Below are 26,119 nucleotides of genomic sequence, written 5' to 3'. Positions count from 1 at the left end.
TAGTACTTATACTAGAATTTTCCGGCCTCTTATAGAACATATAGACATTCCTGGGGTAAGTAAACGAAGGAGGCATTTTGATACATTGTCTCCTTTAACTATAGTTAATGTCCTACAGTTAAGTAGTTAAGTATAGTTAATGCCCTATGGTGCCTGCAATTATCATACTCCTTCAAAAAAACCCCAGCAAACTCACATTCAGAGGTATTACAATTCTGGGACCATACCTGCCAAATTAAAATTAAACATAACTCGGTAAAACTAGCCTGGTAATCCCTCTGTTCATCTAGCATGAACTATGATTTTAGATTTGAATATTTTCCCCACTTGTTATTGTTTAACTGTTTAAAAACAGATTAAGTTTAAGCAATTTCAAACTTGTTGAGTTACAAATTTAAACTGATCAATTTTTTTTTCAAATAGCAGACACAGAACAATTGAGAGATTTGAGAAAACAAACAATAAAATTGCTTACATTAGGAATTCGTAATTGGGTGTAGGGTGGTGGTGGTGATGAAAGACATTTGTTGTACTTGGCTCAGGCAGTCATGATTTCCTTTCCTAATCCTGGGAAGGCCTCACCCAAGACTTGCCACAGAGACGTTACTTGAAAATGGAGAAAATAGTTGTTGGAAGGAAGCCAATGGAGAAAGAATGATAATTGGACAGAAAGACACTATCTAAGCAATACCTTATGAGACAACATGAGTTATTAAAGTCAATATCAATCTAAACTCAACCTTCTTTTTTAATACCTAAAGTATGGGTGAACGTTTGGAGTTTTGCCACTCCTGCCTTTGGCATTCAATGTTTGTGTCTGGCTTATTGACTATTAAGAAAATGTCTGACTTTGCTTTTTTCCAGCTTTGATGATAATGCAAGTCAGAATTCTGGGTTGTACTAGCTAATCAATTTGTTTCAAATTATCTTTGCTTAATGTTATTTAAAATTATGAATACTGAAGCAAGTTGAGAATACCTCATTTTGAATATGATTTAGAACCGAAGTTTAATGATGATGTGTTGATCTGTATATGTAAGTTTTTCTTTGCTTTCATACATTGTCTTGACTTTAAATTTGAAAACCTACCTCAGGCACAGATCCGACTCTGGACTTTTATAGTGCCACAAGTATATGATATTCATCTTGTTTGGTAGCTGCATTTTTGTCCTTTACTGACATGGAAAGGTATGACAAATAAAAGCCAATGAAAGGATTGGAAAAGACATTCAAATGTCATTCAAATACATTATGAGCACAGTGCAATTCTTAAGTTAAATGAGATCACGTATTTCTATCTTGATGTCAAATCCAGTTGAAAGTGAAAATGATATGAAATAGTAGGACAAACATACACAAGCTTTTGGCCATCTTGGAATTATCCCGAGTAACAGGTTCTTTATTTTGTTTAGCTTCACATAAAAGGGCAATATGACAATAACCTCTTTTCCCTTGAACCTAATTTTCAGGTCATAAGAATGTACACAAACACAAACATAAATGGGACAAGAGAAGACCATTTTCCCACACTCTTCTTAAACTTGTTCAATTTATGCTATTGTGGATTCTATCTTGATGCATTGAGTCCTACATTAATAATCTTTGATTATTCAAGAGAAATAAAGCAAAATTCTGAACTATTCACCATCCCTTATACCTCTGTTATTCAACGGATATTCTTGACCTTTATAGAAAACATCCTATTATTGTGCAAAAGTACAAAAGTACAAAAACCATCATAATGTCAGAGAAAAAGACAGTTTCTCAGGCCATTGGAGGGCGTGAGTAGGTGGACTCTAGAAATTGGAATAATTGCCATTGGATTGGTTTGTTGGATAGTTATCCTCATGTATCCCTAGCTTCTTCTGCCTTTCCTGCGAGGGGAAGGTGAAGAAGGCAAGAAACTTTATATTTGAAAGAGGAACACGATCGAAGTGATTGAAAAGTAATTACAAAAAGATGTTCCCAATCAATTCCATTCTCTCTCAACAGGGGAGCTTTATCTCCAAGCTAGCAATTAGACTAGAATAGAGTATGAGGTACTGTCTCAGGGAAACTGACGGGCTGGGAAAGTTTTAATCAGTTGCAAAACATTGCAGAAATGAACAGGCTGAGAGGCTGCCTTGTGATGCACAGTGATGCCAACAATGTGGGTTCCTCCACCAACTGAGGTTATCATGAAAGGCTCTCTTTCTCAACCTCTCCCCTTGTCTGAGGTATGATGATCCTCAGGTTAAACCATCATCAATCATCTGTCTGTAATGAGACAGCAAACCTATGTTCCAGTCGGACTATGGCAACATCTTTATTTTATCACTAAGCCAATTTTAAATCAAAAGTGTGCTGTGAAAGGATACAGCTGAGAATTTCCATGAGACATCTATGCACGCTATGTGTCTATTACAATCCTGTAAACCTGATTCTTGCCAAATTGCATGATCTGTTCTGAAAGATGAAGGAAGCAGGAAATGGCTTGTGTTCTGAAAGGTAAAGAATAATATTTGTATGTATAATATTTTATACATACAAAATGTAAGGCAAAGTCTTTTGATGCAGTGGTGGTGCCTCTGGTTCAAGTCCACCTTAAGGACATTATGGCCAAGGAAAGGGAATTGATAGTATGTCAACCTTCAGACTTCACCAGAGCTCCTCATTATATGTCTGGAGAAAGTGACTGCAAGCTGGGGTTTGTTGGGAGGAGATCACCAGGGAGAAAGGGCATGGAGGCCAGTAGATAAAATAGGAGAGTGGCAATGTACAGGCCTCCAGCTTCCTAATGCCCAGTTTGTCAATTAGGCATTATGCTCTTCTGACCGAAGCATCCTCCCACCCAGGCCGTGAAGAAACTCAACCTTCTCAGTTGTCAATTTTTGCATATGATCAGTCCCATACCCACCACTGGCCTTCAATGCCAAGAGTAAAGAGCAAAAATGAAGTGCTGGGTATAGGATAGAGAATCTGATGACAGGCAGTAAGTGAGTACTAGGTGAGAAAACAGCATCAGGTGCTCAATGGGTGAGAACATAAAGGAGATAGCAGAAGTTTGCCATCAGGAACACTGGTCGGGTGTTTAGCATCAGTTAAATAAAGGGGGGCAATCTGAGATTAGGGAAAGCTATAGGCAAGGGCTACAGTTCTTTATATGGGGCCAGGAGGCTCACTGCTACTATATCTGACTCATAGGGAACTAAAAAAGACATAGATCCTAGGGCCTTTCTCAGCTTCTGACTCCTCTTCCTGTTGGGTTGCTCTGCCAGAGAAAGTTACAACTACTTCCTAATACAAGTCTCTAGTTAAAACAATATTGTACCCTACTGTATAAATATAAAGTAGGAGCAGGCTAGTTTCTAGTAGGTGACTCTCTTAAAGCAGGCTAAAATCAGAACCTGAAGGATATTTCTGGGTGAGCCCCATTAATGATATTAAGTATACACAAAAATCATCCTTCATCGGTGATAGCAGAAGAATAGATTCTTACCATGTGCAGGGGATTGCATACAATTCAGACTGAAATAAATGTTTGAAGGGTCATGTTGCATTCCATCATCTCCTCACCAACATGTGCACCAATGATGTAGTCCACGTCAAATTGGTCCTTTTTTTTAATTAGGTTGTCGTCTAACTATTGATATATCCTTTAAGTCAGTCTCCACTGGTTTCTTAAGCCAACACTATTGATTATTGCCATTACTCACAAGAGTAGGAGTAGGCAATTTAGCCCCTTGAGCCTGCTCTTCCATTTAAAAAGATCATGGCTGATATCATCTTGGATCAACTCCTCATTCCTGTCCACTCTTCATAACTCCTTAATCCATCACTAATTAAAAATCTGTCTAACTCTTCCTTGAATTTGTTCAGTATCTTGGCATCCATCACACTTTGGAGTAGTGAATTCACAGATTCATGACCCTTTGAGAGAAGTAACTAATCTTCTTCTCTATCTTAAATCTGCCACCCAAACAGGGACAGACAAGGATTGACCTGATGAGGACTTTATTACACATAGGATGAGAGATAGATGCTGATATGTTGGAGTACAGCATTCCATGAAAGGACGACATATAATATTACATTCAGGAAGAGAGACAGATACTGACATGATTTGATGTGATATTGTAAGGAAGACAGATAATGATCTGACTCAGGTGATGACACATTTCCACGCGGAGAGAACAGCAAGTTATATTGTGGTTTGTTAGCTTTTCTGATAGTGTGGTTGAATATTACTTTATGTACTGTGGTGCTAAGTGTCCAAATGTGGTTTTGGGACTGCTGTTTTATTTTATCTGTTGGTGCATACTTTTCTACTCATATAGTATACATTCCAGCAATCAGGCTAGCAGAAATTACATGCATAACTGGAATTCACTCCTGACTATTCATTAATCTAGATTGATATGATTAATTGCATTATGCTAACAATTCATCATGTGTAACCTTTCGGCTGTGTCCAACCAAATTTAAAGCAAATCTACCTTATTAAATACAGATGTGTGCTTGTTGTCTGAGCAATGGAGACAAAAGATTCTCTCATGCTTTAAGTTTGTCTGCCCCAATCTTAAACATTTTGCTGTACTTACCCGAGTCTCAGAAAAGTACACATCTGCCTGACATTCCAGGTTGCTTATACGAGTCATCATTGAAGCTTTTTTGCAAGTCCAGTTTTTTACCAACACGTGCTAGATTCTGGACAAATGTGTTCTGAACGCATGCCCACTGAAAGGTGGATTGAGTCTTATTGTTGTCAAAAGGTAAAGACTCTTCTTGGCGTGTTCACTTCTACTGAAGAGTATTGAAATAAGACTTAAGTTTTTAGATGGAAATATTTGAATAATTTTATATTTATCTTGTATGACACCAGCTAAGATGCCAAAGTAATGACAAATCCAAACACATGTCTTGAATTTACAAACAGAAAATGTTAAAAACGCTTAACAGTTCTAGCAGCAGCTGTGGAGACAGAAGCAGAGTTAATATTTCAGATCAATGATCTTTCATTGAGAAATATAGAGTAGTAATCACATAGGAGGAGGCCATACAGTCCATTGTGGCTGAGTTGCTCTCTGCAAGGGCAATCCAGAAAATTCTACTGTTCTGCTATTCTGCTATAGGCCTATGATTGGTTTCCACTATGCACTTATCTAATTTCGGAAAACCTTGATTACATCTTCTTTCACTACCTTTTCAGCCAATGCACTCCAGATAAAAACTGCTTTAAAAGCTGCTCCTCATGTTCCCATCAGCTATTTTGTCAATCACCTTAAATCTGTGTCCTTGGTTCCTTAGCCCTCCACTAATGGGGATAATTTCCCACCATGTACTTGTCTAGACACTCATGATTTTGAACAGCTCTACCAAAATTCCTCTTAACTTTCTCAGCCGTAAATGGAACAACATCAGCTTCCTCAATCTATGTAGACAACTGAAGTCCCTAAATTCTGGAAGCATTCTAGTAAATCTCTTCTGCATCACTCGAAGGTTTTCACATCCTTCCCGAAGTATGATGCCCAATATCAGACGCAATGCTCCAATTAAGGCAGTTGTTGAGTTGATTCAGGTTCATCACAACTTTCTTGCTGTAAGCTATGCTTCTATTTATAAATAAAATAACAAATTGCAGATGCTGGAAATCTGAAACAAAAACAGAAATTGCTGGAGCAACTTAGGAGATCTGGCAGCATCTGTGGAGAAAAAGCAGAGTTAAAGTTTCTGAACTTCAGAACAGTTAGCCTCCTTGGTCTCTTGTGTAATAGAGAAAACAACTTATCTAATGAGAAAAAGGTCATGTCTTAAATAAGATATGGCTTATTGCATGTTAGCAAATAAATGCAAGTTACATTGCTAAAATACACATTATTACATCGACAATAAAGAGAACCTGAATGATTACTCCTTCAAGGTCTTAAACTGCCTGTATGACATCATCATCATTGTAAATGAAGCTTAAAGCACCCCTTAATGGCAACCCTTTCAAATCCTTATGCTCTGAAATAACACTCACAAATGGAAAAAAAATGATGTAAGTTTTGTCCTGGATGTCAACAATGACCCATGCTATTATAAACTCATCTTTTAATGCTACATTTCCTCAGTGCCCTGCTAGCCTTTGTAGGTAGGTTAAAACTGATTCTATTGAGTTCTATTGCCTCAGGGATCTTTGGTCATTCAATCTTGCCCATTCAATCAGAAGTTCCATCTAAAATTCTCATCAAAAGTCTTGACTATGATTTGTGAAGTCAATAGTACTTTTCTCTACTCTATGCATTACAAGGTCGTGATCGGCTATAGGGAAGACTGATGCTCAAATGGACTGATGTGATGATTTTGTTCTTTTGCATGTAAAATTGATGCTGTCCTGTATCTCTGAAACTGTCAGTTCCACAATCCCCATTTAAATAGGAACATAGGTACAGGTAGGCCATTCAGCCTCTCGACCTGTTTACCATTCAATGAAATCATTGCTGATTTGTGGCCTAACTCCATATACCTGCCTTTGGCCCATACCCCCTAATACATTTGTTCAGAAAAATGTATCTATCACAGATTTATAATTAACAAATCTGTGATCATTAAAAATTATCAGTAGTAACTGCTGTTTGTGAACAAGAGTTCCAAACCTCTGTGGCGAGAAATGCTTTCTAACATCTCTTTTGAATAGTCTGGAACTAATTTTTAGACATTTACCCCATAGTTTTGAATCCCCAACCAGTGGAAATATTTTATCTACCTTTTCTTTTCCTGTTAAAATATTGAAGACAACAATCAGATCACCCCTTAACCTTCTAAATTCTAGAGAAAACAGGCCTGGCATGACCTCTTTATGGACCCCAGCATTCTCAAACATCTGTCACAATGGTAATGTTTTGGCGGAAGTTGCCACCCTTTCAGGCTCCCATATCCATTAATATGGTTGAGTGAGTGATTTTTTTCTTCAAAGCCTTTTGACATTTTCACCACTCACTGAAATCTGTTGTGCCCATGCCATTTTTAAAGGGCGCCCAGGCAAACACTGTCAGCTCAGTGCTGCCCTGCACAGTTCCTAATACTTCCCCAGACATGATAGACAGTGGGAAATTGGTACCATGCATGGACATCCTGGAGGATGAGATAGTGCAGAAGTGGGATGTCCTCTTTCCCCAGGACCAGGCCAGATCCTGTTCTGACTTCTTTTTTGAGAATTCTCAGCATCAAGATTGCTCAGTTCAGTGCATTTCGTAAGATGCAAAAGTGAATGTTAATGAGATGAGTTGTGCTGGTAATGAGGTGCTTAACAAGCAGTCATTTCCCTGAATTGGCAACTCACTGCTACTGAGTGAGAAACTCATTTTGAAGCACAGCAAAAACTTAAAAGACACAATGGGTTGCTCCCAAAATCACAATAGCCTTACCATGCTCCTCACCTAATTCTGTCACAAATTTCAGCACACCTCATGTCATTCAGGCCCCTATACGATTCTGCTGTATGTCCCTGAAGAATGTAATATTTGTATATAGCTATATGGCTGGTGTCATATTTAAAATCCAAGTCACATGCTATCAGCCTGAAACTGCTATCCACAATATGAATTGCGCAGGTCATGGTAAACAGAGGGAAATTGGCATCCTGGTTTGCCACCAAACACCAAGAGGTCCTGATGAATGGGTTGGTGCAGAGAATGGCAATCCACTTCACTCAGGACCAACAGAGGAGGCATGGGATTAGACACTGCCAGCCTTGTCTTAGATTGCCACCCAGGTCAGTGCTTCTTCCATTGTGTGAGGTGCAGGAAGAAGGTCAATGACCTACTCCACTGTAGAGGATAAGTGCCACCATTTTCTCTGCTACCTTACACTCATTCTACCTCTGTTGCTCTGCACATCTACCACCAAGGCACATGGTCGACCAGTCACTATGTCATACAAATGTTCCATTACTTATCTAATGCCCCCTTACTAACCTACATGACACCTGCTTGTTAACTCACTTAGGACACTTCACCACTTTTCTCTCATCTACAGTAACACTAAAGTTGTGCTAGTGTTTCTTCTCACTGAATACTGTCCCTACATATGATTCCACACCAGCAAAAATTAACCTTAACCTTACTCCAAGGGCTTCTGCCTAACAAGGAGATAGTGCAGTGCCAATCGGTAACAAATGGAGCAGGAAACATATGAAGGCCCCCATCAGAACATTACTTTTAGGATGCTCCAGAGGACTCCATATCCATCCTGTGTTCCACCCTCACCCGGTGGGAGTTCAAACCAAGAAGGTTGCAGCTACCTCTGGACAAGATGCACATAGCAAGTTTGAGGTGGTCTAGCAACAAACACCCATGTGGAGTTGCCCAACTATGACTCCAACATGAACATACTCATACTATTGCAAGGGTCCCTCCACCCCAGTTGCAGAGCCCTGAACTATACCAAGACATATTTGGAGGGAAAGGAAGAAGGAGAATATCTAAAGCAACATAAGTAGCATGGGTTAAACTTCATTGTAAAAACATTCTCACGTTTGTAAATATATGTTCACTATTCATTAGCAGCTATTTGAGCAAATGTCGGTCCAACAGCAACCAGAACAATTAGGGTGCACACCCTCATCATCCTGAGTGCTACATGATGCTTTATGGCTCAAGCTGTGAAGCAAGCAGTTGCTATAGTTCCTATATGCAGGTTGTGGTATCTTGGAAATTTCTTGCTATTTTGGCAACCAGGTTGAAACTTTGCTCTACTCTAAACATTGTGTGTGCAACATAGCCATTAGAACAATTGATTCTTCATGTTGTGCAATGTAATCAAGAGTGCTCAGGGCCACGATTTGGATCTACATATTAGATCAATGCATAAGGTTCACATACAGCATTTAGTGCTGGAAGACTTGTCCAACTGTACTCCTATATAAACTGTACCTGTTTAATGGCATTACCCTTTGAAGGGCTTTACATCCCACAACAGTTAAGCACTGCATCCACCCTAAAATGATGAAGCAATTACTCTGCCCACTCTGGGTGTGGTAGCAGCCATTTTCAACTCCCTAGCTGGGACTACATCTGCAGTGGGCGGCACAGTGGCTCAGTGGTTAGCACTGCTGCCTCACAGCACTAGATTCCCAGGTTCGATTCAAGGCTCGGGCAACTGTCTGTGTGGAGTTTGCACATTCTCCCAGTGTCTGCATGGGTTTCTTCCGGGTGTTCCAGTTTCCTCCCACAATCCAAAGATGTGCAGGTCTGATGAATTGGCCATGCTAAATTGCCCATAGTGTTAGGTGCATTAGTGAGTGCTAAATGGGTCTGGCGGGGTTACTCTTCAGAGGGTCAGTGTGAACTGGTGGGGCCGAAGGGCCTGTTTCCACACTGTAGGGAATCTAATCTAATCTAGGAGTGCTAGTCCAGGATTTTCTAAAGGTTGGCTTGCAGGTTGAGTCTACGGTTAGAAAGGGAATGTAATGTTGTCATTTATCTCAAGAGGGTTGGAATATAAAAGCAGCGATGTGCTACTGAGACTTTATAAAGTTCTGGTGGGGCCCCATTTAGAATACTGTGTCCAGTTTTGGGTCCCACACTTCAGAAAGGACATACTGGCACTGGAGCGTGTCCAGCGGAGATTCACACGGATGGTCCCTGGAATGGTAGGTCTAACATATGGTGAATGGCTGAGGATCCTGGAATTGTATTCATTACAGTTTAGAAGGTTGAGAGGAGATCTAATAGAAACTTGCAAGATAATGCATGGCTTAGAAAAGGTGGATGCTAGGGAGGCGGGGATACTAGGACCCATAGGCATAGCCTTAGAATTAGAGGGGGTCAATTTAGAATGGAAATGAGGAGACATTTCTTCAACCAGAGAGTGGTGAGCCTGTGGAATTCATTGTCATGGAGTGCAGTGGAGGTCGGGACATTAAATATCTTCAAGGCAGAGATTGATAAATTCTTAATCCCGCAAGGAATTAAGGAATACGAGGAGAGTGCGGGTAAGTGGCGTTGAAATGCCTATCAGCCATGATTGAATGGCACAGTGGACTCAATGGGCCGCGTGGACTCGATGGACTGCATGGCCTTACTTCCACTCCTAAGTCTTATGGTCATATGGACTCACAGGGCTGCCAGTGGCCTACTCGCTGTAAAGGTATGGAACTCCTGATAATCCCAAGTGGCCAAATGAGAGTGCCTAAGACCCTGGATGGATATCAGAGACTGTTCTTAACTTACTGTATGGAGCCGCCTGATTGGAGGCTGTCTCCCTTGAGTTGGCCAAGGACTACACCCCTTAGACTTTGAGCTATAACCGTTTGGTTGAATTTGTTGGCTGTGACAAAAGACAAGTCAAGATAGAAGAACTATAAGCATTCAAGTTGGTGCAAATTGTATAGGGATCGCTGCGATGCATCCTTATGCAGGTCATGAGTTATGTGCCTGTCCTTTAACACATAGTGTCCTGGTAGCAACATCCCAATGAAGGATGTCAGTGTGTTTGAAAGTGCAGTCTTAGAGAAGTGCCATGTGAATGTAGTGAAGTTGGAATCATGTACAATGTCAAAGTCCATGGCTGGAGTTGCAGATGATCAATGGCAAAGGAGCATTCCTGTGATGTTAGTGACTTAATGGAGGTCAAAGTAGCAAACAGCAAGTTGGGGTTGCCAGATATCCACTCTGTCTTTTGTGTTAGGAATTGTCACCAGGTAGTTTCTATTTGGTGGGTCAAGAATGGGAAACTGTATATGTTGGAGGAGAGTTTAACAAATAAGGACATGCTATTCCATTTAAGTATATGTAAATAGGCCTCTCGGCACTTACTATGAGATCCTTGTCTCACCATTCAAACCTTAATTGGAAACTTGGACATTTTGCATCAGACATCAACAATCGCCTTTTTGCCAATCTCACTATATTTTCCTAATTTTCTCAGCGATGCCCATATCATTGGCTGGGAAAACTCTGCACTATACACTGTATAATGGCTTTGAGTAGTGAATCAAATGATAAGATACCCTAATAATGCAGCTTTGAGAATAATAGGAGATCTTGAACAGCAACTTCTGAAGTTGTATACATAATTGCACGTGTTTATCAAATACACTAGCATGAAGATAACATTATATGATCTTATCTTCTCATTGTTTTTAACAAAAAAATACAACTTATAACTGTATAATTCACTGTGTGAATATAAGTACTTGAATGAAGTTCATGTGTGAAATTTTGGAAAAGTGTCTATCAATAGCTGTAATGAAACCTTGGCATTTATTTGTTTTCTTTGGTTGGTGAATTTTCTGATAGCATTACAATAATAATGTTGCCTTTGGCTGTAAATGTATTTCCAATAGCTTTTAGGACAGAAATATAATGGAATGAACATTTACTGTAGGCATTTGGGTCTGGGAATATTAGGAATACTGTCAACAATGGTTCTTTACTGTGTGAGAAACTTATTCATTATTGTTCTGGCTATGCCTGAATAACTAATGACCCTTTACACTACAATCACAACTTTAAGCAAAAACAGATGAAAAGGCATTGATAAGAAAAATCATTCTGTGCATTTTGCTGAGAACATCAGACCTGAGGATATCACATGTCTACAATGGTGATTATTCACTTTTATGGAGAGTCTTTAATACATTTTTTGACATAAAAGTTAAGATTAATTAAGATATTGTATCTTGACCTTACTTCTGTGGCATGAATGGCAAACCATACAATTATAATAGCTTCCCAGAGTTATTTGCATAAGTTAGCACAAAAAATTAGTAGATCTCCCTGAATTATATCAATGATTAACTGAGTCAACAGCTTTGTGTTTTTATACCCTGTTTTCTCAGATGCAGATTTTAATGAATGCATTTGTTAAACTGTTAGAGAACAGCAATTGCTAAGAGTTTGAAAAGAAAGACAACCAGAATATTTCAAAATACTTAGCAAATATTTAAGCTGTAAAGTCAGAGCAGTAAGTTGTAATTTTGCATAGTCATTCTAATTTTAGGTGACAGCATAAAATGTACGAGAATGAGTTAACTCCCATTATATATGATGCCCATTGTTGGCCTTCTATTTCCAAGCTTCAACGTCATGATGCAAGGTAGGCTGAATGGCCTCCTCCTGTACCATAATAATTCTGCACTGTGATTTATTTTACAAGGAGAGGTTACAAGGAATGGATGCACCTTTGATCTGAGAACATAAGGAAATGACAAATGAGGGAGTGTTAACTAACCTAGATCTTCTTCCCTTCCTGAATGAGTAGTCTGAGAATGGACCTAATAGAAACATTTAAAAGTATGATCATTTTGAATACATTGGATCCAATAAACCTTGTTACGGAAGGTAAGTAAGTAAACACATATACATGATTACAAGAGACATGAAAAGAAAATTTTATAATGCAGGAAGAACCTTTATACTAAAAGGTATACATAGACAGAAAAGATTAACAGCTTAGCTGGTGCAACCAGAAATTTTAATGGGTTCCAAGAAGGAAGACATTCATGTCAACAAATTAGCTGTTACATATCTACCAACATTATACTGTAGCAAGGTGACCTTGTTGGATAGAAGGTCTTATGCTTGGGCATTGTTTGTGTAATTTTCTCATATATAGGTGTCATTTGCTAGGCAAGCATTTATTGCTCCTTGAGAAGCTGATGGTGGTGAGCTACTTTCCTGAGCAATTGCAATCTATGCGATGTAGGGACAGACACGGTGCTTTTAGAGAACAGGTTGCAAGTCACATTAGCATATGGCTCAACCTAAGACAGGGAGGAAATGGTGTTCCTATGTATCTGTTGCCCTTATCCTTCTGTTGAATTGGTGCAGTGCATCTTGTAGATGGTACACACTGCTGTTAATGCGTGAGAGTGATGAAGGGAGTTCATGTTGATATTAGTGAATGGGATCTGAAAATGTGTTGCTGGAAAAGTGCAGCAGGTCAGGCAGCATCCAAGGAGCAGGAGGATCTACGTTTCAGGCATGAGCCCTTCTTCATGCCCGACGTTTCAGGCATGAGCCAGCATCTGCAGTCCTCACTTTCTCCCATTACTGAATGGGATACCAATCAAGCAGTCTGTTTTGTCCTGGATAGAGTCAAGCTTCTTGGATGTTGTTGGAGATACATTCAACAGGCAAATGAAATAGCCTATCACACTCCTGACTTGTGCCTTGTAGATGGTGGCCAGGCCTTTGTTGTTCTTCTTTCATGAGATATTGATGTCAGTAGCTGGGCAAAGATTTATTGTCTATAACTATTGTCCTTGTGAAAGTGTTTGGTGAGCTGCTTTGAGGAGTCAAACAGTAAAGACTCAGCAAGTAAAGTAGGATGGGGGAAGATGTAGGCTAACTTTGGAAGCATAATAATGATGATGAAGATGATGTATTAATGATGTCAAAGTTACATGGTTAATGAAGTGTCTGCTGTCATCGATAGTGCGAACGATCAATTTCAACTGCACATGCCCCCCTCTGTTTTTCCAGACATATGTACAATATAAAGCCAATGTTTAAAGACTTAAATAAAAATCTGATTTGTTCAAAAGATTTTCTCTTCAATGATATAACTTTATTTTTACATTTTTGTACGTTTGTTACATTTTGAACACTTTATTTAAATTTAATTCAGGAATTTTACTGCTCCTGTGCATATTCTAGGGTGTCAGCAGATAAAGCCTATGATTAAATAGAGAGTGCTAAAAAGGAAAAGCTCTAACCTAGTGTGAAGTGACATATGTATAGCATCAGCAGCAGCATTAACCCATTAACAAATATGATTGTCTATCTAGGAATTTTGCTAATATATGTACAGATCAAGTTGTAAATGAAGAGTTATTGTGGAAAGGTGTCTGAACTCCATTTAACAAATGAAATAATTACATCCCAAACAGACAACAAAACTATCCAGTTCAATGTCTGATTAATGTTAATCTTCAGGGTATCGATAATGGAAGAGTTGTTGTGTCACTGAATTTCAAGGGGCGATGGTCACATTTTCTCTTGTTGGAGATCGTCATTACCTGCCGATTGTGTGGCATAAATGTTACATGCAACTTATCACCCAAACCTAATTGTGGTTCATGCCTTGCAAGTATTTGGAGACATACTGCTTCAATATCTGAAGAGTCACAAATGGTGCTGAACATTATATGGTCATCAGGAAGCTTCCCCACTTTTGACATTATGATGAAGGGAAAGTCAATGATGAAGCAGCTTAGGATGGTTGCACCATGGAGGAACTCCTGCAGAGATGTCCTGGGACTTAGATGATTGCCCTGTAAAGTCAAAATGCTTACTACCGATCCTTCTCAAACTTTGTTTCCATTATTTTAGAGACATTTTATATTTGTACACATGTGCTTCTCTAATAGGTACTCTTTGCATATAATTCTATGACAGCAATAATTGACATGTATTTGGTGGATTGTATTTTTATTTTGCAAATGCGGCAGTTGATGAATAAATAGGATGCATCTTGTTTGTTTCAAACAGATGGGATGACCAATTAATCTTTGTCATATGGTTTGTGGTAATGTTGTGACTGAATTCATGGAAAACTCTGACTGTGAACTATCTGATAAGAAATCAATGTAAATGGAAGATGAAGTCAATTTGACATGATACATGCCACATTGCTAAAGTCAATAAGCATCTTTAGAGTTGGAAACGACTGTGATCATTGCAGATTCGTGTGCTGCAGTCAGGAAGGAGGGATTTAGCCAACCACTTTAGGATGCAGAGAGACAGGATGACATGGAGAGATTAAGAAAGCCTGTTCCCATTCAAAGGTAATTCAGAGAGTAGGACATTTTCCACAAGCTGTTACTTGCAATAAACATTCCCATGCTTATTGGAAACAAATTGCATCTGATCTGAGTATGTCTTGTTGGCATTAATCTTGAGCAATACTTCAAAATTAAAAGTAAGATTTGCACATCCTACAGTCCTCCAACAACGATAATCATCTTCCGTTATGCAAGTTATGATTCCAACGAGTGAAGAAGTTTCTTCTTGATTTCTATTGACTAGAGTTTTGCTGGGGCTCCTTGATGCCAATGCTGTCAAAAGCAGCCACTCTCATCTCAGCTCTGACATTCAGTTCTGTGTCAATATTTGGACTGAGGCTATATGATGTCAGGAGCTGAGAAGCATTGGCGGAACCCAGACTGAGAATCAGTGAACAGATTAGTACTGATTAAGCACCGCTTAATGGAGCAGTTGATCATTCCTTCCATTACTTTGCTGATGATCAAGAATAGGCAAAAGTGAGGACTACAGATGCTGGAAATCAGAATCTAGATTAGAGTGGTGCTGGAAAAGCACAGCAGATCAGACAGCATCTGGGGAACAGGAAAATCGACATTTCGGACAAAAGACCTTCATCAGGAATGAGAATAGTCTAATTTGTCAAGTGCTGGATTGCATCTGTGTTTTTTTTGATGGGCCATACCAGGATATTTATCCACATTGTTGGGCAGATGCCAGTGTTGTAACTGTGCTGGAACAGTTTGGCCAGGGGTATGGTTTGTTTTGATGCAGTTGTTTTCAGTATTATTGTTGAAATATCAGGGCCCATAACCATTTATTTATTGATGTGTAAATGTTTAGTTAGATGTCAGTGATAAATTTAGAAAGGACCATAAGAACATAGTTCTTCACTGATGAAAATAGATTCTTCATTACTGCATTTCTACCAAAGAACAAATATAAATATAAACAAAATAACCTCTCTAATTCATTGACCAAATGGATCTGTAAAAACTCAAGGTTTACAAATCATGAAGGCTGATTGCAGACTAACATCAGTGAAAGATTCATGGAGATCTAGTAGTCCTCAACAACCATGTCTAGCTTCACTTAAATAGATTGGGAAGGGTCCCAACTGAACAAATCCAAAACCAGAAGAGTAGCCAGTAGCATATTGGAAGCCTGTTTGTAACTTGAAGTGGACTTTGCCATGGCTCTTTAATTCAGCCATTTCTTCCACCGCCTTCGCCTCCATGCCTACTTCTTCAACCAGGATTCTCGCCCACCCCCTGACGACCCCTTCTCCCACCTCCAACACACCCCATCCACCTTCTCCCACCTCCAACACACCCCGTGCTGGCCTCTTACCTGCCCTCAATCTCTTCATTGCCAACTGTTGCCATGACATTAACTGCCTCAACCTCTCCACCCCTCTCACCCACTCCAACTTCTCACCCTCGGAACGTGCAGCCCTCCATTCCCTCCATTCCAACCCCAACCTCATTATCAAACCAGTACACAAGGGAGGCGTGGTAGTAGTTTGGCGCACCGACCTTTATACCGCTGAGGCTAAATGCCAGCTCACGGACACCTCCTCCTACTGCCCTGTTGACCATGACCCCACCTCCCACCACCAAACCATCATCTCCCAGACCACCCATAACCTCATCACCTCAGGGGATCTCCCATCCACCGCCTCCAACCTCATAGTCCCACAACCCCGCACCGCTGTTTCTACCTCCTGCCCAAAATCCACAAACCTGACTGCTCCGGCCGACCCATTGTCTCAGCCTGCTCCTATCCCACTGAACTCATCTCCGCGTACCTCGACACGGTCCTGTCTCCCTTAGTCCAAGAACTCTCCACCTACGTTCGGGACACCACCCACGCCCTCCACCTCCTCCATGATTTTCGCTTCCCTGGTCCCCAACGCCTTATCTTCACCATGGACATCCAGTCCCTGTACACCCCCATCCCCCCTCATGAAGGTCTCAAAGCCCTCCGCTTCTTCCTTTCCCGCTGTACCAATCAGTACCCTTCCACTGACACCCTCCTTCAACTGACTGAACTGGTCCTCACTCTGAACAACTTCTCTTTCCAATCCTCCCACTTCCTACAAACCAAAGGAGTAGCCATGGGCACCCGCATGGGCCCCAGTTATGCCATCCTCTTCGTAGGATATGTGGAACAGTCCATCTTCCGCAGCTACACTGGCACCACCCACCCACCTTTTCCTCCGCTACATCGATGACTATATCAGCGCTGCCTCGTGCTCCCAGGAAGAGATTGAACAATTCATCCACTTTACCAACACTTTCCACCCCGACCTCAAATTTATCTGGACTGTCTCAGACTCCTCCCTCCACTTCCTAGACCTTTCCATTTCTATCTTGGGCGACCGAATCAACACGATCATTTTCTATAAACTGACCGACTCCCACAGCTACCTAGACTACACCTCCTCCCACCCTGCCCCCTGTAAAAATACCATTCCATATTCCTAATTCCTTTGTTTCCGCTGCATCTGCTCCCAGGAGGACCAGTTCCAATAGCGTACAACCCAGATGGCCTCCTTCTTCAAATACTGCAATTTCCCCCCAGCTGTGATCGACGATGCCCTCCACTGCATCTCCTCCACTTCCCGCTCCTCCGCCCTTGAGCCCCACCCCTCCAATCGCCACCAGGACAGAACCCCACTGGTCCTCATCTATCACCCCACCAACCTCCATATACACCGTATCATCCATCATCATTTCCACCACCTCAAACGGACCCCACCACCAGGGATATATTTCCCTCCCCTCCCCTATCAGCGTTCTGAAAAGACCACTCCCTCCGTGACTCCCTCTTCAGGTCCACACCCCACACCAACCCAACCTCCACTCCTGGCACCTTCTCCTGCAACCACAAGAAATGCAAAACTTGCGCCCACACCTCCCCCCCCTTACTTCCCTCCAAGGCCCCAAGGGATCCTTCCATATCCGCCACAAATTCACCTGCACCTCCACACACATCATTTACTGCATCTGCTGCACCCGATGTGGCCTCCTCTATACTGGGGAGACAGGCCGCCTACTTACGGAACGTTTCAGAGACCACCTCTCTAGGACTCCCGGACCAACCAACCCAATCACCCCGTGGCTCAACACTTCAATTCCCCCTCCCACTCCACCAAGGACATGCAGGTCCTTGGCCTCCTCCATCGCCAGACCATAGCAACATGACGGCTGGAGGAAAAGCGCCTCATCTTCCGCCTATGAACCCTCCAGCCACAAGGGATGAACTCAGATTTCTCCAGCTTCCTCATTTCCCCTCCCCCCACCTTGTCTCAGTCAAATCCCTCGAACTCAGCACCACCTTCCTAACCTGCAATCTTCTTCCTGACCTCTCCGTCCCCCCACCCCCACTCTGGCCTACTACCCTCACCTTGACCTCCTTCCACCTATCGCATTTCCAACTCCCCTCCCCCAAGTCCCTCCTCCCTACCTTTTATCTTAGTCTGCTGGACACACTTTCCTCATTCCTGAAGAAGGGCTCATACCCGAAACGTTGATTCTCCTGCTCCTTGGATGCTGCCTGACCTGCTGCCCTTTTCCAGCAACACATTTTCAGCTCTGATCTCCAGCATCTGCAGTCCTCACTTTCTCCTCTTTAATTCAACCAAAGTATTAGCATCCAGTTCCAGACTTCCTGGTCCAACAAGGAGGATGAGCAGGATGCCAAAACAAATCTCTTAAAAGAAGGTTTTCTTATTAATGGAACTGTAACAGAATGAACCTGTACATTGATTCCTGTGACTTAAACAACCATAGCATTGGAATAGAGATTTGGGAAGTTTTCTCCAAGTCTTGGACTCTTACCTGAAGGTCCTGTTATGGGACCAGAGGTATTGAGGTGAGGTGACAATTGCCAAGGACAGAACAAAAGGGACAGAAGTGGCCAATGAAGCTAACAGCAACAATGTAGTTCCCTCAGGTGTGGAACCTGTCCACAAACAGGACAGAGCCTGAGGAGGGAGAGAAATGCTAATGGCATCAACTTTCAGGCTTCCTGACTTTCTGAACATTCTCTTGCACCAAACCTTTCGCAGAAGAAAACTTACAACTCCACTCAATCTATCTTTCTCCAGACTTCTCCAAATGTCTCAACTAAATAACCAGCACTCACAGATATCTCACAACTAAGCATGAAAGTCATCTTTTTAAAATGTTGGCCTCCCTTTAAATCCATTTCCCCTTTAAGAAGTGAAAGGACGGAGTTGTGAGTGAGGAAGCAGTGCAACATTCCAGGGAAAGGCAAGCTTCTGGGAAGGTGGGATGTCAGCAAGTGATAGCTAGCCATTTTGATGGGCCTTAGTAATGTTTCTATAAAGGTGATCATCCTGGAGAATGCAGAAGTCAGCCATGAAAGCTTCAGCCTCATGAGTCATTGATGCTCAGACATGTCAGAGGGGCTGAGGTTCTGCTTATAGACCTCTGGGGATTATTGTTTCCTTCAGCATGGACCTCTGTGCCAATCTCTTTGTCCTGTGTACACCCTCAAACCATCTATTAATTTGATGCTGGGGCATAGGGTGTAAAATCCAGTCTAATAAATTAAATAAAAATTATGAAGAATGAATTCTTATATCACCCAGAATGAGATGCTTTTGGCATGAAATTCATTTACCCCCAACCTTTTAAAGAATGCTACAGCACTTTTTTTTCCCAAAACTATACTTAGTTCATAAAATCTATAAAACTTTGATATGTAACCACAATGTTTGACAATCATACAAAGTACAAAACAGTCAGGTTCCTATACCATATGTTAATTGCTACTTTTACAAATACAGTTGATATTTATATTGATAATTATAAAATATCTATATAAATATCAAATATCTAGGCCATGGGGTTTATCACAGTTCCACTTCCTCAGTAAACTAAGATTTAAGGGCCTTAGTCAGCAGACTTTCCCCATTGCATGAAGATTGTGAGGATTGCAGATGCTGGAGAGTCAGAGTGGATAAAGAGTGGAACTGGAAAAGGCACAGCAGGTCAAGCAGCAGCAGAGAAGAAGGGGAGTTGATGCTTCAGGTCAGAACCTTTATCAGTCCTAGTGAAAGGGTCCAACCAGAAATGTCGACTCCCCTTCTCCTCTGATGCTGCTTGACCTGCTGTACTTTTTCTAGCTCCACTCATTATCAACTTTCCCTGTTGCACCTTTGTGGCAGCATTTTTTTTTCATTCATCCATGGGACAAGGGTTTCATTGCCTTCACTAGCATTAATGCCCATGCCCAATTACCTTTAAGAGGATGGTGGTGAACTGCTTTCTTGAATCTCGATTTGTATATTGTGTTCTATGGACAAGGTCAATTTTTGATCTTCAAAACAGATCAGACATCACAGGTGGCAGAAACAGCACAAAGTTGGGTATGGGCCAGACCTGCATCACATACAAAAAGGCGGGTATGAGGCAATCATGAGGCTTCATACTTGATGACTAGGTTCTTACCTACAATAGAGCAGAAGTATCATTACTACATGCCCTTTTTTTTTGTTTTACTATACTATATCCTTCTTCATATTGAGACATGGCCATTCAGTCTGTTCCATATCTCAAGCATCTTCAGGTATTCTAACCTATGATGAAGGGGACAAAAAAATTGGTTGGTCCAGTTCCTAAAATGTAATCTCATTATTATCACAATTTACTTTGACTTCCAAGGCCAGTTTGCTCTCAGTTTGCAAGATACTGAGTCTGTACACTGACAGCAGATCCAAACAGAAGCCAGTGATACTATCCATGGCTTTGACCTGAGCGTTTCAACAATCTAGGATTGTCACCTCTCTTATGTCTGCATCCTTCTTGATAGACTCAGCAAAATGTTCAATACAAGCCATTATAAACCATTAGAAACCATTAGAGAGACAAAGGGCAGGTCTCCCTGAATGTAAATTGATCAGAAAACTTTCCATTCACCCATTGATTGAAACCGTACTAACAATTTGAACTGAAGTCATATCCAATTGTGGATTCAAGCTCTAAACCCTATTTTGAAGAATATATCCATCATGTACGTGTGGCATCCTGTATGCACTAATCTGTCAATGGCTTTCTCCCAATTCCTAACATATGTGTCTACTCTCCTGTTGTGCAAATTGAATGATTGTATCCCTTAGAAACTTGAGACAACCAGCTGGATACAGCGCTGGATACAGCTGGATACTGCCAAGGATGGGTCACCAACTCTAAAGCAAATGTGGTCCAATGGCGAGACAGACCTTGGACAGAGTTTACAGCTTACATCAAGCTGTGAAATAGGCCACCAATTTCCAATTTCCTCCTTCTCCCAATTTCACTCACTGACAAAGTGATGGTACCTTCCTCCTGACACCACTGCCAGCTGCCGCAATGAATTCCACAGATACACCACCCTCTGGCTGAAGGAATTCCTCCCAAAGGTTGTCCCTTCACTCTAAAGCTGTGCCTTCACATCCTAATCTCTCTTACTAGGGAAGTATGTTCTTCACATCCAGCATTCTCAGTACTCTGTAAGTTTCAATGAGAGCTTGTCAATTAAACCCTTTGACAGATCACTGCACACAGATTGCTGCACACCTACATGATGGATATATTCTTCAAAATATGGCTTAGGGTGTGAATCCACAATTGGATACAACTTCAGTTCAATTATCCCGCCTCATGCTTCAAAACTCTATTGAGTACATACCCAGAGTTCTCAACTGCTCCTCATATGACAAGCTCTTTATCCCCAGGAACATTCTTGTCAACCTCCGCTGGACATTCTCCAATGTCAGTTCATTCTTCCTCAGATACAGGTCCAAAAACTGCTCACAATATTCCAAATGCCTTAACAGCCTCTGCAGCACATCTCAGCTCTTATATGCCAGCCTTCTCAAAATGAATGCTAACATTGCATTTGCCTTCCTAACTACCAGTTGAACCTATATGTTAACCTTAAGAGAGTTCTGAGCTAGGACTCCTAAGTCATTTTGTGCTTCAGATTTTCAAAGCCTTTTCCCATTTAGAAAGTAGTCTATATCTGTATACTTCCTTACAAAGTGCATAACCTCACATTTTCGCACATGGTATTCCATCTGCCACTTCTTTGCTACCTCTTGTCCAAGTCTTTCTGCAGCGTCCCCACTTCCTCAACGCAACCTGTCCTTCCACATTTCTTTGTGTCATTTGCAACTTAGCAACAAAGCCCTTATTTCCTTTGTTCAGACTGTTATTGTATAACATAATTAATTGTGGTCCTACATGAACCCCTGTGGAAACTCCACTGGTCACCAACTACCATCCTGAAAAAGACCCCTATATTCCCTGCTGTCTCTTTTCAGCAAAACAGCCAATCCTCTATCCATGTCAGCACTTTGTCCCTAACACCATGGGCTCTTATCATATTTAGCAGCCTCCTGTGTGGCACCTCATTAGAAATCCAAATAGATCATGTCCACTGGCTTTCCATCATCCAACTTGTTTGTTACCTCTTCAAAGAATAATAACAGATTTGTCTGGCATGACCTCCCATTGATGAAGCCGTGCTGACTCCACACCATTTTACAATGCAATTCCAAGTGAAGGTATTCTGCAATCCCATCCTTAATAATGAACTCTAAAATCTTACTAATGACAGAGGTCAAGCTAACCAACATGCAGTATCTTGTTTTCTGCCTCCTTCCCTTTTTAAAAAGTGGTGTTACATAAGCCACTTTCCAGTCCTCTGGCACTCTCCCTGACCCCAGCGTTTCCCAACAAATAGCCACATGTACCTTTACAATCTCCTCAGCTATCTCTTTCAAAACTATGGAGTGTAGTCCATTTGGTCCAGATTATTTATCCACCTTCAGACCTTTCAGCTTCCCCAGCACCTTCTTTTTAATGATGGCCATTACATTCACTTCTGAGCTTCTTAGGAATTGGTATCCTGCTAGTGTCTTCCACTGTGAAAACTGATGCAGAGAATCTATTCAGTTCCTCTGTCATTTTTTTGTTCCCCATTACTACTTCTCCAGTCTCATTTTCCAGTAGCCCAATGCCCACTCTTGCCTTTCTCTTCCCTTTTAGATATCTAAAAAAACTCTTGCAATCTTCTTTCATATTACTAGCTATCTTAATCTCATATTTCATCTTCTCTGTGCACCCCCACCCCCCTCACTTTTACTGTTTTTCAAATTATCCCCTGTATTTTAAAGGATTAATAATCTTTTGACTTCCCACTAATCTTCAACACATTGTATGCTTTTTCTTTTGCTTTTAAGCTGTTCCTGACTTACCTTGTCAGCCATGGTTTTCTCATCCTCAGCTAAGTATGCTTCTTCTTCCTTGGGATGAATTTCCGTTGTGCCTCATTATCCCCAGAAGCTCCAGCCATTGCTATTATACTATCTACTCTGGTAGGCTTCCCTTCCAGTCAACTCTGGCCAGCTCTCCCTCATATCTGTGTTGTTACCTTTGCTAAATTGTGAGACCGTTACATTTGATTCAAGCTTCTCCCTTTCAAAATGCATGGTGAATTCTGTTATAATATGGTCACTGCCCCTGAGTGAATCCTTCACCTCAAGCTACCTAATCAAGTCTGCCCCATGACACATCATCAAACTCAGAATTGCCTTTTTCCATAGTGGGTTGTATCACAAGCTGCTCCAAAAATCCATCTGATATACATTCTACGAATTCTTTTTCTTGAGATCAGCTATCAACCTGATTTTCCCAGTCCATGTGCATATTGGAGACCCCGCTGATTATTTTAATCGCACCTTTCTTACATGCCTTTTGTGTCTCCCCATTTATTGTCTTCCCATATCCTGACTACTGCTGGAAGCCTGTACACAACTCCCCTCTGAGTCTTTTCTCCTCTGCGCTTCCTCAACTTTACCTACACAGATTCTACACTTTCTAACTCTACATCACTTCTTACTATAGATTTAGTTTCATTTTTCATGAACAAGGCAATTCTGCCCCCTCTGACCATCTGTTGTGCTTTCACTACAATGTGTATCCTTGAATATTTAATTCCCAGCCCTGATCCACTTGCAGTCACTTGAGAAATGCTCAACATTGTACCTGGAAATTTCAATCTCTGCTACAAGCTTATTTACTTTGCTTTGTAGACTGCATTCATTTAAATACAACACCCTCAGTCATGCATTGACTGCCCCTTCCCATAGTTGTCCCCTAATCTGCTATGTCTGAATTAGATTCCTGACCCTTTCCACACTCTGTCCTATATATTTTTTTCTGGAAACTTTAATAACCTCTGTTGAAACCTCCCACTTTGAACTTTTTCCCTAATGTTCCATGTCCCTCACCACTGACTAAACTAAGGTAGTTAATCTAAGGGGGTATGACTGCCTCCTAAAACATTATGTCCAGGTAACTATCTCCATATCTGTTGTGTCACCTTGTTCAAAGGTCAGACTTCAAGACATCAACTCTGAACCAGAATTCCTCAAGCAACTAATACTTGCCACAGATGCAGTCACTACCAGCCACAAGGGGTTCCACCAGATTTCATATCATGCAGTAGATTGTTAGATCAGTGAGGCCAAGTTGAAACAAGTTTCCCTGTTATTGATTCTCTCACCATCCTCTTCAGGGCTAGACTGGTAGCTGTCAGGATTTGGACAGTATGGTGATACTGATCCATTTTTAATGATGACTTTTAAATAATGTTTTAGATAATGTTAAAGTCCACCATCCAGAGTGCCCTCCAACCTAGTATTTTCTCCAAGTGGCCTTCAGTAGAAAGGAATACTAAATTGTTGTCTGAGGGACAGCAGATAACAAGGACTCACTTTTCTTCCCAACACTTGTGGTTGCAGGAGTGAATAAAACAGGCCATTCATGCTTAATCACTGACAAGTTCTGTATCCTGACACTGAAGCAGCTTGTTGGCATCAGTGATAATCGCCCATGACCAGAGACTTCAGGTAAGGGAAGGTGACAAACTCCAGGTGGTTCATGCCAGACTGGTTGCCTGGGAAATGGTCTTTGGCACTTCCTGCATTGTAAGTCTACAGATATGCTTGCATATTGCTGCTAGAGATAAAGTTACATGAGTGAATTCATGTCCTTAAGTTCACCTGTGCCTAAAACTACGGGAGTGAACTTACATGCATTCAGAAAGAATTTAAGTTTATATGACTGAAATTCACATTTTTTGATTGAGAGGTATAAACTAATTGGGGTTTCTGGTTATCTAACTTTGGCCCAGTGCAAATCATCCAGAAAATTCTCACAGAGCAATGTTTAAATCAATTTTGCTTGAATGCCCTCATAAAGCAAAACACAACTCCACTCTTAAACTGTCATTAACTGTATATCAAAACTTTTCAATAAACTCAGCCCAACAAACTTGTCTAAAGCACTGTAGCCCCTGATTCAGTAGCAAAAGCAATAGTTCTGCCCATCCATTATCTTGAAATCTAAATTGTGTTTACTTATTTCTGTTTCTGCAATGTTTTCTTCTTATGTACAGGTATCTTGCTTTCATCAAGCTTTTGTGTGAAGGAACAATGAGGAACCAAAAATACTGAACTATAAGTTTGATTGTGCCCTATAGATGCAAACTCTCATTTCATGGGTGTTCAGCACTATATGAAATTGGTGTTAGTAATCATTACAGTAATTAATAGGTACAGCCAGTGCTTTCCAAAGTATTCATTGTCTGCATATCTATTTGGGGAGATGGAAAATTGGGAACAAAGACCATTTAAAGGTAGCCAGTACCCTCGTAAAAGAAAGGTGTACTCTGGCTACTGAGAATAGGAAAATTTAAGATGGGAAAACATAGCTCTAAGAGGACCAATGTGGGAAGCCAGATTCTCCGTTGGAGTTCAGGAAAGCGAGACAGATATTATACTGGACAACATCACCACTTTCAGTGGAAAGAGGATTAAGAGGATGACAACGCAAAGAACTTTGCTCCTAGAATATAGTGGCAACATTGAAAGGAGTTAACTTCTCATTGAAAAATTATCAGAGTAAGGATATTGTTCTTCTAGTCTCCATTTATACCTGCATCACCTTCACTCTCACTATTCTTTCATTTCAATTTCTCTTCACTTAACATGCACTCATTGTAACATATTCCATTTCAGCTCCTTCTCTTCCTACACATAGATTCACCACTTTGCTAATTCCACTTTGCCACAGCTCTCATTTTACATACTGTACACAAGATATTTATGACAAATAAAATATTAAAACAACTTTCGAGAAGGTCACACTCTTCTTTCTGTTGAATGTCTCACAAATATGCCAGGAGATTACCTTTACAGAGACTGAGCTCTCCTGTACATTCTCTACCTCTGGAAAAACACAGGCTGGCTATCCCAAGCAAGTTGAGAGTCACGATCATGACATACTGCACCATGTTTTTCGAATATTATATTC

Source organism: Hemiscyllium ocellatum, chromosome 31 (assembly GCF_020745735.1).
Source record: "Hemiscyllium ocellatum isolate sHemOce1 chromosome 31, sHemOce1.pat.X.cur, whole genome shotgun sequence".
NCBI classification, from domain to species: domain Eukaryota; kingdom Metazoa; phylum Chordata; class Chondrichthyes; order Orectolobiformes; family Hemiscylliidae; genus Hemiscyllium; species Hemiscyllium ocellatum.
The sequence above is the reverse complement of the archived record's forward strand: the minus strand, read 5'-3'. Positions refer to the sequence as shown.